Genomic DNA, 16,336 nt, shown 5'->3' on the forward strand with positions numbered 1-16,336 from the left:
TTCATATCTTCATATTATCTTTGAACATAGCATCTGATTTTTACAGCCACAAGTACAAATGCTCAGTACAAAGAACATTAAGATGTTAAAATAACCAATACGATTCTTGAATGATGTAGAAAAGTAGGAGTAATTCAAACTATAAGAAATAAAACATACACAATCAAGATGCTGGTTATATGTTGATCTTAATCAAGCAAGCAGAACATTACTGCATGAATGCTAAACCTTGGATTATTTGTTCCCCGAGGTATTCACTCAGGTGTTTTCATTTGCATTTCCTGTGTTGACCACATAGTGGGTGATTGTGATGCCATGGCAGGGGTTCTTCAGGTTGGTTTGGAGGGAAACACCTGCAATGACGACATACACACACCTCAGGGCTAAGAGGTAGGGGGCGAACTGTATGGTGCCAGGTTCCTGTTGGGCTATTCACAAATAGAGTAAGTTAGTAATTATGCTGCCAACCTCTAAAAGCTTTTAACAACACTCAACACTGCAACTCATGAGCGAGGAGCACAACAGAATTGACCATTAAGTAGAATGGACAAATAAAGCACAGATGGATTGTCGTTAGCTATCCTACTGTGTGAGAAAATTTGTTAAAATCTGATGATTGTGGATTTGGAATCTTTAGGAAAACATCTCCAGCTTGTTTTCACACCTAGCTATATTTAATGTTGATGTAAAATCCAGAGTAATCTCTTCTTTCTTTACTATTTCATTGTCATTGCAGATTAGATGCTTCAGATTTGGTGCAACAGAAGCTATCAAAAAAGGACATGTGTGCTCAGACACAAAAGATGTGATCCTTGTGGCCTTTAAGGTTAGAAATCCCTCTACACAGTCACCAAAAATGAAACAGCAATGTGGACCATGACAAAAAACAAAAGAGCATCAATAGTCTGATACAAAACCATCTCTTTTTGCCATGCTTTGGTCAGTGGGTCGACCAGAGGAACGGTCAGCGTAGCAAATCCACAGCTCTCCATCATCCTGAAAGCTGTGTCCAATCGCATTCATCCAGAGCAGCAGGTAGCCCACATGCTACAGCCACTGCTCTTACCATCTCCTCCCATTGGCCAAGGCTCTCTGACCAGTTCATGGGTCACTGGCCTGGCCGGACACAAGCGATGCTCATGACAAATGTGGTTTGGGGTGGCTAGCAAAGTGATTAATGGCTGTTCAGATTACAGGCCGTACCACACTACAACACACCCGCTGGGCATCAAGCTCAAACAGCAAGGCCTTTGTCAGATGCCATTCTCCCTGTTGCACAACCTGCATTGTGACGTTCTTCTTGAAGTTTGCATGCCTGAAGTTGCTGCTTTGGTGAATGAAATACGGCAGACATTTTCAGATGGCCTTTGTGGATTGTTCTCGTATTTGCGTGCTAAAAGCTTGAGGCTTTCATATGATGTTCGATGTTTGAAAATCACATTTTCATTTTCATTAATTGCGGTGACCATCTCTCCAAAGGCGAAATCAAGAAATGGCATTGTCACTCATCCCTCTGACAGTAGTTTATCAAATGCCAAACCAGTTAAGTGAATCCATTTCATTTTTGCTCAACGGAATAAGGCAACAGGCATACTTTCATTGCCCTTTTGTTCTTGTTAAGCGATTATGAACAGATGGGCTTCTTCTTACATTTTTTATGTTGGATGTAGATGTCAAAACTACATGCAAACTACACCTTTTTTAAATTATCTCACATGAAAAACTCATTTTAAAATTCTTCGCCATTGCTCACACCATTCATGAGACTCTAATGAGTCATTTTAGCTGCGTGCGTCGCTGAAAATAAGATCGATGGCGTCTTTGTGAGCAATCTTAGCAACCAAGACAGTTGTTTTATATTATTCCACATGAATATTAATACATTAAATAGATAGGAATTTAGTGAGTCACAGTTTTGAATTGTGCAACCTATTCAAGGCTGAATCAAAGGCGCAGCGATGTTTCTTAGCTTGCTGAAAAGCCCCAGCAGCTGCCAGCGTGTGTGGGTGGACTGTTTGTCTGCATCGGACCAGGGAGACGGGTCTGGAAAGCTCCTCACCCTTTCAACTAATTGGCCGTGGGCTGGCCCTGAAATTTATTGGCATTTGCGTGATAAACTGCCGGCATTGTATCCTTTTCCTATTGTGTGTTGCAGGAAATAATAGCCCCCCTCACCAGATATGGAGCCTGTTCTGGTCAAAGGACATAGAAAGGCAGCATGGGTCCTGAGGTGACTGACCCGCACTGTGGGACGGTGTTATCCTCCTTGGCCATATCCCGCTGCTGGAAATTAGTCGTCAACAGGCCTCTCTTTCTGCTGGTGTCAGGCGTGGGCCCCTGATGAGAGATTTGTTGATTTGATAACTTGATTAGACCGGCTTATTTTAGGGTACGGTAGCTGGAGAGCACATGGTGGTGACTCTCCATTTCCACTCTACATCTATCATTTAAACCCCCTTTCTGAACCATGAATTTAAATGTGACCTTTGACCCCTAGACTCGCCATACCTTGGATTTAGATTTATGACTGGTAGTCATCAACCTGAAAGTGCTCAAATAAGATTTGTTATAACAAAATTAACAAAGTTGAGGCTGGTTTATGATTGATTTTTGACATTGCATGAACCCATTTTATATCTAAGTTAAGGGTAAACTTAAAAGCCTTATTTTAAGTTGCTTAAAGGCATGTAGTATTATGAGCGGAGAGGGTTTGTAAAAGTTTCACGGAAAGTTTGACAATTAACTTCCACAACACCTAGACTTGGTAATGAGCTTAATGAAACTCTTTATACCGATGGCCTGCTTTTAGAGTCTAAGGGCCTAATTAAAGGTAGCGCAAAATGGCTTAATTAATTTGGATCCTTCAAAGGCAGTTTCATATTAGTTTAGAGTAGTCCTGATCCCAGGTAGCGGAAGAGGTATTATTTACTAATTCACCATGAATAGTTTAGCGAGTTCAGTTCTCTATCGTAATCCGTTTTTTCTAGTGGTAGGAGTGAGTTGCATTCTCCACTCTTATTCTACTCATTAAAGTAGAGTCTCAGGATGGATTTATATCAAAAGACTAGATCCTACTTGAAATGCACCAGTGCATTTAGACGGTTATTGCAGGGTCAATCGCAATTCACTTGGGCATTAATTACAGAGCAGGAAAGCTTTTAACATGTCTTTCACTTTCCCATGCAATCAAACCATCATAAATGAGCTAGTCATCAATCTCACATTGACTGAACTGCAGTTTGTGAAAACAACTATTACTCTTTTTTGGAAGAAAAAAAAATGTTTTAGGGGTCTTCATCAAAATAGTTGAAAGAATCAAAGAATTTGGATGACAATAAGATATCAAATGTGGTCCTTCCGAAGAATTCTAGCAATAACTGGCGAAGTATAGGTTTTGTCAATAATATACAGTATTTGTGATTTGTGAATCATAAAGGGCCTTGCTTCAATTTCATTATTCATTGCAACAATGTTGTACCAAATAATGTTAAAAAAATTACAACTACTCTAATCAAAAACCTTATATATAATACAATAGGTTACGCTATTTCGATGGTCCACTTTAGACATTCTACTAACTATAAGTAACTTTGCAACTACATGTCAACTAACTCTCATTAGAGTATTAGTAGACTGTAGTAGACTGTTACCATAGGTAAGGGTTAGGTGTTAGAGTTCGGGTAAGTACAAGAAGTTGACATAAGCTGAGTTATATACTTATAATCAGTAGAATGTCTGCTGTGGGATCAACAAAATAAAGTTTTAGCAGATATTAAGCAGACAGTCTAATACTTTAATAACTGTTAGTTGACATGTAGTTGCAAAGTTATGGTTAGTAGAATGTCTATCAAAATAAAGTGTTACGATATAAAATATTATATAAATGAATGAACTTGAGAAATTAAAATATGTATGCATACATACATTTGAAGTGATTACTAATATGAAAATAAGTTAATATTAATACTTTTTACATTGAATAATTTAATAATATCTTTGAGTGTGTGACTTCCATATCACTAGTGTTATGAAACGAAATTGCAATCTCTTTGTTTGAGCCAGTTTATTCGTATGACCAATGGAAGACGAGGAGAGTGAAACTTTGAAAACTGTCATGCCACTGTGGGTGAAGAAATCAACCACTGCACCATAACTTGAAGCAGCATTTACATACCTATAGTTATTTCATTCTCAGGTTTGTATTCCACTTTAAGATCCAAAGTGCAGTGTCATTCCTTCAGAACTTTTCTCTGACCTGCACTTTCATCCAGACTATCCGTAATGTCTGTCATGTATCTTCCAGCACACACAGGGCATGAGGCCATGTTCCAGCTGTCACAACACACACACATGCTAACCCGACCCTACGGCCTCTCACTGTCCTGACTCGAACATATGCCAAAACTCAGCAGCTCCAGACAGGATGTAGCACATGTCCATCATATTACACCCACCTTTTCCCATGACCTATGGGTGGTAGTAGATAAACAGCTGCCCTGTACAACAGACCCAGCTTCTGCATACTGATATTTTACACTTGTGTGCCACGCGGGCTGCAGGTGGGAATGCCTGAACCGAAGGAGACTAAAAGACACTGTTGTTTTTCCCAAAGTGAGTTGAACAGGGGGAGGTATTCAATGAGCCAAGTGTTGTACGGTCTCCCTGGTTCAGGGGAAAGCAGCGGGCTGGTTGAGGTATCCTGTTTAAAGGCTTAAAGATATGTGCAAGTCAGATCACGCAAGGAGCACAGTTTAACAGCAGGAACCTTTTCAGCTCTGTTAGAGATGCTAGATTTTCAGGTGACTGATTTAATGCAGCACAACAGCAGAATGGTCTTTCAATTTTAAATGTATTATCTCGATTGCTTTTACTGTAGCAATTGAATGTACAATGCACTCCTTTGCTGGGCTAGCCAAGCTGAGTGTCCATGTTATGGCTTTCCCAAAGATTTTTCATACACAAATCTCCAGTTTTTTTACTTAATTGTCAGTTGCATTCAATTTAATTACGTTAATTGAAATTAAATTTGTAAAATGTTAACTTAAACCATTTGTGTTGGGACAACATGAATCATTTCTGTTGCACTGAATGAAACTGGGCAGTGGATTTCTAGTTCCCAGCATGCTTTGCATATAGATCAGGAGAGTAAATGTCGAAATTAAGTGCTGTTTAATATGTTTTTTTAGTAAAGGGAAAGGCTTGTTCATTATTTTCACATGCTATAGCTATAAAAAGTTATGTATGAACATGTTTTAGACTAGTTATTGTAACTTGAAGTAAGATTAGTTGATTGCAGTGCTGCTCTTCTTCATACCAGATTAAAGATTAAGCCATCTGTGTATGGTCTGTGGCCCCGCACCCCATCAGACAATCATGGAACTCTCATGTGCACAACAGCTACCCACAACCTAAGCACAAGCTTCACTCTTCACCACAATGGTAACCACAACAACTTGATGAATTTAAGTTCATACAACAAGACTACAATAAATCTGTCCAAATTAATTATTTTTTGTTGGAAAAATATAATTCAATTTCATGGAAAAAGTTTTCCTTAGTTTATTAAGTTCACTCAAAATATTATATTTCTGACACAAGAACCTAAACTGATTAAGTTTGTTCAACAAACTATTATTTGTTTGAATTGACTTGTTGTAGTTCTGTTGTTTGAACCTAACTTAATTGTGTGGAAAGGTTTACCTTAATTCAATTACGCTGAATGAACAAACTATTTTTTTTTTGAGAGTAGCACTCCTCCAAAAAAAAAAATATATTTGTGGCACTATTAACTTAGGACTTTAAAAATGATTTTAAAGGGGTCATATAATGCCAGTTTTACAAGATGTAAAATAAGTCTCCAATGTCCCCAGAGTGTGTATGTGAAGTTTTAACTCTAAATACCCCACAGATCATTTTTTATAGCATTGTTTATTTAATTTGTCACTTTTTGAGGGTGAGCAAAAACGCTCCATTTTTGTGTGTGTCCCTTTAAATGCAAATGAGCTGCTTCTCTCAGGAAGAGGGTGGAGATTCAAGAGCTCGTGTTAGCGGCTCTGATTAATGTTTCCTCAGACACACTTAAAATGTCAGAAACTGTTTAGCCTTTTATGTTCAAAACGGAGTCGGACAATAATGGAGAGACTCAAGAAGAAGTTACATGTAGAATGCAACAGGATGTTTCTGAATGGTTAGTGGATGAATTTATGTAGCTGATGTGTAGCTTAACTATCTTAAAGTCATTGATTAGCATATTCTGTCATCATAATCTATAAATCGCTCATGTGGGAACTGTTGTAAGATGCCTACAGAGCCAGAGATTATGTTGCATGAAGATAGAACAAGTAGTTTAGTTTAATTACGGTTATAACTTATGTTGTCATCTTGCTTTTATGACATGCTATTGCATTTTTGTTACGTACTGTACCATGTTCTCAGGGGCAGGGTTTATGTAAATTTTGGGGTTAGTGATGTCACTAACCCGGGAAGAAGCTTGTTGTAGTCCCTGCCAGCCTTTTGTTGTAGTCCTTAAAAAGCGATTTCTTTATATCTCCCTTTGCTTTGAACTTTGAGCGTCCTAACTTTGCAGATGTTGTTTATGCTCACACAGCAACATTGCACATTAATCATCAAAGAAACTAATTTAAAGCAAACACTGAAAAGGCTATTGTTACAGATCCCTTGTTTCCCTGGACTCCATTTCCCAGAATCCTCCTGTTCTCCACACCTGCACTCACTTCCCTCGTCAGTTCCTCATCATCACTCATCACCTGCACCTGGACTCTATTGTTAGCACTCCCTTTATATTGCACTCACTCCCTTCACTCCTCGTCCGTCTTGAATGTTGTATAACGTGTATGTTTGGTTCTCCTTGCCTTCTATGTATTAAATACTACGTGCAATTGTGGAAATCCGTATCTGCCTCTTCTCTACACCAGCATACCATAACAGAAAGACGGACCCAAGAAGTTGGATTTTCACAAAAAAAAAAAAAAAAAAATGGAGACTTTCCCCAGCTCCCTGGATCCAGCTCCTCCAACACCTCTCACCCTGACAGCCAGCGATCGCCTTATCGGGCTCCTGCAGGTAGGTCGTTCGCTGGAGAGGTATGTGGAGGAGTTCGTTGAGATCGCTTATTTGTCTGACTGGCCTGAAGCAGTTTTGATCTCCCTGTTTTTGGATGGATTGGATGATGACACTATCCGTTTTGATGAACCTGTTTTTTGTTTCTCCTTAAGTGAAACTATCAATTTAATTTTGTGGTTAAATGGCTCCAAATTCTTTGTAGATGAGGTTCAGGATGAGTGTTGTCGTCCAGTCCATCCAGAAACACGGTTGGCCGGGCCAGTCAGTCAACCTCCGTCTTCCTCCGCATACCCCTCCAGCAAACTCCCTGCCTGCCCCATGCTTGACCCACATTCCTCAATTGGGTCCAGAAAGCAGCGGAGGAGGAAGCAGCCCGCTCCAGTGTCTCCAGAGCCCGCTCCAATATCTCCAGAGCCCGCTCCAGTGTCTCCAGAGCCCGCTCCAGTGTCTCCAGAGCCCGCTCCAGTGTCTCCAGAGCCCGCTCCAGTATCTCCAGAGCCCGCTCCAGTATCTCCAGAGCCCGCTCCAGTATCTCCAGAGCCCGCTCCAGTATCTCCAGAGCCCGCTCCAGTATCTCCAGAGCCAGCTCCAGTATCTCCAGAGCCAGCTCCAGTCCCCACAGAGCCAGCTCCAGTGCCTGTGGGGATTTTAATTGTATTTGAGGGGATGAAATGGCCCTCAACCCCAGTCTCCTCCGAGCCAAGTTCTCCAGTCTCCGCCTCCGAGCCAAGTTCTCCAGTCTCCGCCTCCGAGCCAAGTTCTCCAGTCTCCGCCTCCGAGCCAAGTTCTCCAGTCTCCGCCTCCGAGCCAAGTTCTCCAGTCTCCGCCTCCGAGCCAAGTTCTCCAGTCTCCGCCGCCGAGCAAAGTTCTCCAGTCTCCGCCGCCGAGCAAAGTTCTCCAGTCTCCGAGGCCTACAAGCCCTCAGCTCCAGCCGCCGCCTACGAGCCCTCAGCTCCAGCCGCCGCCGCCGAGCCTGCCGCTCCAGCCGCCGCCGCCGCGCCTGCCGCTCCAGCCGCCGCCGCCGAGCCTGCCGCCCAGCCGCCGCCGCCGAGCCTGCCGCTCCAGCCGCCGCCGCCGAGCCTGCCGCTCCAGCCGCCGCCGCCGAGCCAGCCGCTCCTAGTATGGTCTCTGTGATTGAACTCTCCAGCCCAAAGACTGTTTTCCTCCCTGCCTCCCTCTCCCGCCTCCTCCAAGTCATGTCTATACTGCACCTCCACCTCAAGCCCCCTCGCCCAGATCTCCACCTCGGACCTCTGGGCGATTACCTTCACCCCGGCTCCAACCTCCCTCTGCTCCACCGTTGCCCATCAGTCCTCCAGCTTCACCAGTCTCCATCCTGCCTCCACTCACACCTTGGTCATTCATCAGCCTGCCCTCCCCTCTGGACTTCACTCCTCCGTCTCCGCTCCGTCACTCCGTCCCTCGGATTCAGTTGGACTCCTCACTCCCCCCCGGTGTTCGTTTTGTTGGCTGTCCTTCTGCTTTCACTGCGGCCTTCTGGAGCCCCGGCTGCGTTTTCGGTCGGCGGAGCCTTCGGTTCCGCCATCACCCGCCAGTCCTTCAGCGACGCCTGGGCTCAACGCCTCGAAGGCTTCGGCTCCTGACCCGCCATGGCTGCCCGCTGCACCTGACCCGCCATGGCTGCCCGCTGCACCTGACCCGCCATGGCTGCCCGCTGCACCTGACCCGCCATGGCTGCCCGCTGCACCTGACCCGCCATGGCTGCCCGCTGCACCTGACCCGCCATGTATGCCCGCTGCATGTCTGCCCGCTGCACCTGACCCGCCATGGCTGCCCGCTGCACCTGACCCGCCATGGTTGCCTTCGGCTCCTGACCCGCCATGGCTGCCCTCGGCTCCTGACCCGCCATGGCTGCCTTCTTCCCCTGACCCGCCATGGCTGCCCACGGCTCCTGACCCGCCATGGCTGCCCTCGGCTCCTGACCCCCCATGGCTGCCCACGGCTCCTGACCCGCCATGGTTTTTGGACCTGCCCTGGAGACCTCCACTCCAGTTTACTCCTTCCCCTGCTCCGGCTTGAGGTCTCCAGGGGCGCCCGCCCCCTCCCGGTTGTTACATCTACGGCGCGAGGACGCGCCTACCGGGAGGGGGAGGTACTGTTACAGATCCCTTGTTTCCCTGGACTCCATTTCCCAGAATCCTCCTGTTCTCCACACCTGCACTCACTTCCCTCGTCAGTTCCTCATCATCACTCATCACCTGCACCTGGACTCTATTGTTAGCACTCCCTTTATATTGCACTCACTCCCTTCACTCCTCGTCCGTCTTGAATGTTGTATAACGTGTATGTTTGGTTCTCCTTGCCTTCTATGTATTAAATACTACGTGCAATTGTGGAAATCCGTATCTGCCTCTTCTCTACACCAGCATACCATAACAGCTATATGCTCTAGGAGAAGAAAAAGAGAGAGTGCTGACCTGTAATACTTCTTATATGGTCACGAAAAGGCAACACATATTAAGTCTATTGAATTAGATATATTTAAACAATTACACAGACTCAAAGGGTAAATTGACTTGAACACAGTGGTCCAGTTTCAAATGAATGGTATTCCCCCCAATGGGGCAAATTAATAAAGCCATGTTGAGACATTTTATAGCAAATCTGTAATATATTTAGCTGTCCATATCATTTATCAAAGCGTTTTTAGAAGTGGGTATGGTGAAATCTAATGTTCACATGGAAGTCATGAGAATGCTGCCAAGCAAGCAAATAAAAGACAGCCACTGACAGATTTCTTGTTCAAGTAGCCCTACGGGGGCTTAAAACGTTTTAAAAACTACTAAAAGTTTTCAGTACAGATTGAACTTTGATAAGACATTTATTGCTAGCACCACGTTTGCTACATCTTGATAGGCAATGTCAGGGTGGATTTACTAATTTAAAAGCACATAGATATGAAAATCCTGTGAAAATCCTTTCAAGCACCAAGCAAAATATGTGTTGATGTGAAAATGGGAAACAGCATGATGTGAAATGCCACCCAAATCTTCAGTCAAATGGTTGCATGATCAAATAAGTTCTATGCATGCAAGAAATATGAGTATGGTCATGGAAAATCTCAGTGAATAAACACTGGGCATAAGTTCTTGCTTTATAATTATTCCGCACCACATTTCCCTTGCAGGATACCTCCAGATGAGAGTTTAGACATGTAAGGACTTGCCTGGATGTGGACACATGTCCTCTAATATCCAAGAAGACCCCCTCTAAGCAGCTGAGCTAAACACAAACAGTCAGGATAGCCCTCATGCTGTCGAAACCCAAATGACGGGGAGGTCAAACAAGACAGGGCTGGGTAAAATTAGGGGACTTTCCGAGGGGCTGGATATGCATTTAGGGTGGAGGTGAGAGTATACAGTTCCCCAGCATGAGGTGCAGAGGCACTCTACAGGTAGCTGAAGGCAGATCGCCAAACAAAACCAAAGAGAGGGCGTGATAAATACTAATGTGGGCATCTGGCTTGCCTGCCCCCTTCCAGAATGAAATAAAAAGATGTCAATGTCAATTTCACGCCAGTTGCAATGTTTTTTCAAGTGAACGTCTGATGCATAGGCTTAAAGTAATTCATTGATTCACAAAATCCATTGACGACTTACTCCATAGATTATTATTTAAATAGATGTGGTGTACCAACTGTCCCAGTGCTGAATCTGTAGATACCCGTGAATGAAATGTCGCTGACATGGCCATTGTTTAAGTGTTTATCACTCTGTGATGGACAGCTGTCCCTCCCAGAAGACCTCTGATAGCGGCACCTGCTTTGTGGCAAGAGGTTCGTGACATGTGTACCCTTTTGTGCTCCTACCCAGGAAAGTTTATCCATGAGTGTGCTCTTCTGATGAGATCAGCAGGCGGAGTGAGTGACGCTTCTGCTCAGTGCTGCTGATCTGTGAAGAGGGACAGAGGATGGATAAATGTGTCTGGTCAGATGAAAAGTATGAGCATTTTAAAACTAAGTAAAGAAAAGACATTAAATAAGGAAATACTTTAAGATGTCACTAATCATGCTGGATAATGCGGTGTTTTACACAATTAAACTTGTGGAGTGCAGCCCTTAGTGCTGCTGTCATTAACACAAACTGGGGTCATGAAAAACTACGAAAAAGTAGCTTTTTTTATTTACATAATTATACAAATGTACAATACCGTATGATCTGTATGATTTAGTGTTAAGGTATAATTTTAAAAGTACTTGTTACCTATTATTTTATGCATTGTTTAATGATTTTTTAAAGTCCCCCTGTGGTGAAAATCAAGTTTTTTAATGTTGTTCATATGTCTATCTGGTGTTTTTAACATGCTTTAAGACAAACCATGTGCAAATTCATAAGTAAACACCATTGCTGAGTATTTTCTCTTTAAAACTGCAGTAAATCAAAGACAGTCTCAAACCCGCCGTTTGAAATCGCTGGTGTTTCTGACATCACAAACTACCTTGTAACCAATCACGTCAACGTGCTTTAGCATATCATTAACTGACAAGGTTATCCCGGTATATTTTTCTGTCGATATGTTAAATCGTGTAGATTTATCAGTATGATGCATATATTACGATGTTATGATGAACTATATTCCTTTCTCCACTGGCGTGAGCTGTTCAAAGCGTTTCTAAGGATTGTTAGAAGGCAGCTGTCTGACTCCTGAATGTGAACATGGTTTGTGTAACATTAACAACACATTATTAGCCGTTCTATAACATAGTCAAGGAAAATACTAATCATATTAATTACCGTTAGGCCTATGTGGCCGACGTTGTAAAGAGCGATACCATTGTGCAGCTTTTACCTCAGTAAATTCACAGAGTGGATCTCGTCTGAGCTAGCACGAGCGAGTGGAGGCGGGGTTAATTATCATATTCATAGATCCGTGTATATCAAATAAGGCAAAGGTGTAGAGTTACATTCAAGCGATTTTAATTTATTAAGAATTTTTTTCACAGGAAAAAACTTTTAAATATGTAATTTTGGTGATCAAAGACGAGTTTTAACTAGAGCTGCAATTATTGACTGCAGGGGGACTTTAAAAGACTTTGAGACATACAATCAGCTTACTTAAAAAATCTGAAAATGCAAGAAAAAATGTTTGTTTTGTTTTTTCTCTCTCATTAAGAACATTTAACCAATAAAGGTTCCCTTCATAATTTTTATTTAACAAATATGGCTAATAACTCATGAAATTATTTTTATTAATTAACGTTTTTTAAATATCCTCTAATTAAAACTATTATTAAATGTTATATAAAAAGAACAAAAAATATTATTATATCGTACAAGGTTTAAAACATTTAAGACATATGAAATAGAAGAAAATGTGTATGATTCATCTTAGTAATTGTCACGATCACGTCTGTTCCTGTCACATCCCGGACTACATTTCCCATGATCCTCCATTGCTTATCACCTGCACTCACTTCACAATCACTCCACACTAATCACCACACCCAGCTGCCACATATTACTTGGACTATAAAAGACTCATACACACACCACCTCACCGTGAGGTCTTGTTTTCCCTGTGATACATTTCCAAGCGTTTATATCTTGTCTGCCTGTCTGTTTCCCGTCTACGATCCTGTGCCGCCTGTCCTGTCCTGACCTTTGCTTTGTATACTGACCTGTGATTGATATCTGCCAGCCCTGACCCTCTGCTTGTTCCTGACTACGATTCTGCCTGTTCCTTGCTGTACCTGTTTGCTGTTATCTGACCCCTGCCTGTACGACCACGCTCACCTTTTAATAAAGCTGCATTTGGATCTTACTCTGAGTCCCGCCTTCGTTACAGAAGACCTCGCCACACTCAGATCCAGCAGCTTCGGTGAGTGTTCCCAGTCTCAGCATGGACCCAACATGGCCGCAACCACAAGTCACGCATCCGCTGTCGTCCCAGAGCAGGCCGCTGTCGTCCCAGAGCAGGCCGCTGTCGTCCCAGAGCAGGCCGCTGTCGTCCCAGAGCAGGCCGCTGTCGTCCCAGAGCAGGCCGCTGTCGTCCCAGAGCAGGCCGCTGTCGTCCCAGAGCAGGCCGCTGTCGTCCCAGAGCAGCCTGAGCTCCATGGCAGTTCAGTCAAGGCCTGGAGGACGGTCTTTGCCTTCTACTACTTGGCGTTCTTGCGTGCTTGGAGGATGCACTCAAGTTGTATTGACTCTGGACCTGTCTACCAGCCCGAGCCTGCTGCCGTCACTGAGCGGCTCGCTGCCGTTCCAGAACAGCTTGTGGCCATCCCAGGGCTGCTCGCTTTCCCTGATACGGCCACGGAGGCCGTCACCGAGCTGTCCGCTTCCTCGGATATGGACACGAAGTCCCTTCGCTCCACCCTGCGCTCGCCACCTGAGCTCCTTGCCCATCAACCCGTTACGTCCTCCGTTGATTTCCCCAAGAACTTTTTTTGGGGGGGGCAGTAGACCTAGGGGTGGGGAGTTTGTGGGTGGGGTTCCTCTCCGGTCACTGCCTATAACAGCCTCAGAACTATTATGGCAAACTATGGACTGCAACTTATTATGGCCATTAATGGACTCTGACCCGCCGTGGTCATCTATGGACTCTAACCTGCCGTGGTTGCCCAAGCCACCTGACCTGCCGTGGCTGGCCAAACCCCCTGACCCGCCGTGGCCGCCTGTGGCACCTGACCCGCCGTGGCCGCCTGAACCACCTGACCCACCGTGGCCGCCGAGGCTCCTGACCCTCCATGGCTGCCCGGGTTCCTGGATCTGCATTGGGGACCTCGTTCCTGTCGACATGCCAGTCTCCAATGCACCCACCCCCCCCCTCCCTAGCTGTTCCTTTTACGCCGTGAGGACGCGCCTTCCGGGAGGGGGGCGTTATGTCACGATCACGTCTGTTCCTGTCACATCCCGGACTACATTTCCCATGATCCTTCATTGCTTATCACCTGCACTCACTTCACAATCACTCCACACTAATCACCACACCCAGCTGCCACACATTACCTGGACTATAAAAGACTCATACACACACCACCTCACCGCGAGGTCTTGTTTTCCCTGTGATACATTTCCAAGCGTTTATATCTTGTCTGCCTGTCTGTTTCCCGTCTACGATCCTGTGCCGCCTGTCCTGACCTGTGATTGATATCTGCCAGCCCTGACCCTCTGCTTGTTCCTGACTACGATTCTGCCTGTTCCTTGCTGTACCTGTTTGCTGTTATCTGACCCCTGCCTGTACGACCACGCTCACCTTTTAATAAAGCTGCATTTGGATCTTACTGAGTCCCGCCTTCGTTACAGTAATCTTGGCAGGATCTGATTTTTGAGAGACGTGCAGTTTACACTCATTCACACTCAGTATTGTAGTAATTATAGAGGTTTATGTAGCTATAATATCATGCTATCCCCGGCTTACTTTTTATCCAGCAAACACAAGGAGCAAAGTGTCTGCTGAATATTTTTCCTATTATTCGGTAGAATTCGCTATTCGTTTTGAAGCTATTACCGGTGACTTTATGAATCAAGTATTCGGTTTTAGGCACATCCATACCATACCATACACAATCATAAGTATAATCAGTGTAAGATCGGAGGTAAAAGAAACAAGGGAACCCAGCGGGGAACATCAGCAAAGTTAAAAGTTACCAGCCTGCTTTATAACCCTCAACAGATGAGTGTAGCTCCAAGGATGGGAGTTTACTAAGAGTAGTGAGTAATTGCCAGGTGGAGTAGAAGAATGACCGTACTACTGTCAATATAGCCTCTTCAAAGGCCTCAGAATTTGCATGGGTGTAATATGCATGCAATTACTCCATAATACGAGATCAAGAGATTGTGATTAAACAACCAGTGGCTGGGCTGGTTACATCTTTACAGCTTACCTAAACACCTGCAAAGACAGCTAATTCGGTCCACCATTAGCATTCCTGATTATAGTCTTTAAATAAAGACATTCATTCAAGTTGCCATATTTCAAAAGCAATACAGCACAGCAATCCTGTAGCTCAAACAGTAGCACATGAGGCTAACACTGCCAAAGTCACGGGTTTGATCCCCATGGAACCCAGAAGATAAGTAAAAGTATATGAAAGCATGATACATTACATTTGGGGAAAGGTGTTTGGCAAAATCTGAGAACATTAACATTGCTTTATAAAACCATTTATAAACCATTTATCAACACCAGTATGTTAAAACAAGAAGACCAGGATTTGTCTTGATCTGCAATGGGGCAAAATAAAAAAAAAATAAATATATATATATATATATATATATATATTTTTTTTTTTTTTTTTAAATAAATAAATAACAATGAGCAATCCCCTCTTGATTTTTGCACTAATTTTTACTAGAAATGCAGCTGTTTCAATAGTTACTCCCACTTTTGCAATTCATACTTCCCGGTGTGAATTTAAAAAGGGCTGAGTCAAGACACTCTGGAGCAGATCCTGACAGGAATTATTTGGGTTTGCATTAACAAAATAAATGGTAGTATGGCAGCTGTCAAGAGCTCCCCCAAAACCGCAGCCATCTCCCTCCTTTCAAACCCTTGAGATTATGGGATGGGTACCGCAAAGCTTGCCGGAGCACGGCTGCATATTGTCAGACTGGGGCCTTTCCCATGTCTAAGCTCTGAATCAACTGACACAGTCTAGGGTGTTGAAATGAACCGTTACCTCCTCCCATCTCTCCCACTCTGGGTGTAGAGCAGTTTAACAGCTTTATAGAGGAGTATATGTTATCTTAGGCAATGTGCAGTACTGGGTCATTTCTGATAAGCAATATAGCCAAATTTTGCTGCGGTATTTTGTGTTAACACCCGGAATGTAAGTTAAGATGATTCACAATGATAAAGCAGTTCTTGTTAAAGTTTAAAGTTGTCTTATCGGTTGTTTTCTATTCTTAAATGTGTTTTTTAAAAATGCTTGTGTTTTGCCATTTGCCTGTTTTATCATTTTATCTCTTTCTCCCCTTGCAGTTGCTTCCCCAATCTGGACAGATGGAGAGAGGAGGGATCCTGGGCAGGTAGGCATCTCCAGAATGCGGGGGCGGCTTGGGAGCTCTCAGTGGGGGCTGAATGACGCATAACTGCCTCCCACCCACACCCACGGAGAAAGACTGGATGGGGTCATTGTCCCCACACTTTCAGGGTCCCCTCCCCTCTTTTCTAGGACCCAACCCACTCTGCTGAGTGGGCGAATCCTGGGGGTCTAACGCCTACACACACCTGCATATTGAGTGGGACACACAAATGTTCAATGCAAAAATTCCCATCATTGTTTTTGGGG

At 43.9% G+C, this 16,336-nt stretch overlaps 1 long non-coding RNA gene across 1 annotated transcript; it reads left to right on the forward strand.

Moving 5' to 3' along the window:
- Positions 1-407: 407 nt before the first annotated feature.
- Positions 408-16,060, forward strand: LOC137011649 (uncharacterized). The gene is made up of 3 exons (XR_010893507.1): positions 408-443; positions 737-826; positions 16,027-16,060. It is a non-coding gene; the product is annotated as an uncharacterized lncRNA (long non-coding RNA).
- Positions 16,061-16,336: the final 276 nt, after the last annotated feature.

Source organism: Chanodichthys erythropterus, chromosome 21 (genome assembly GCF_024489055.1).
Source record: "Chanodichthys erythropterus isolate Z2021 chromosome 21, ASM2448905v1, whole genome shotgun sequence".
NCBI classification, from domain to species: domain Eukaryota; kingdom Metazoa; phylum Chordata; class Actinopteri; order Cypriniformes; family Xenocyprididae; genus Chanodichthys; species Chanodichthys erythropterus.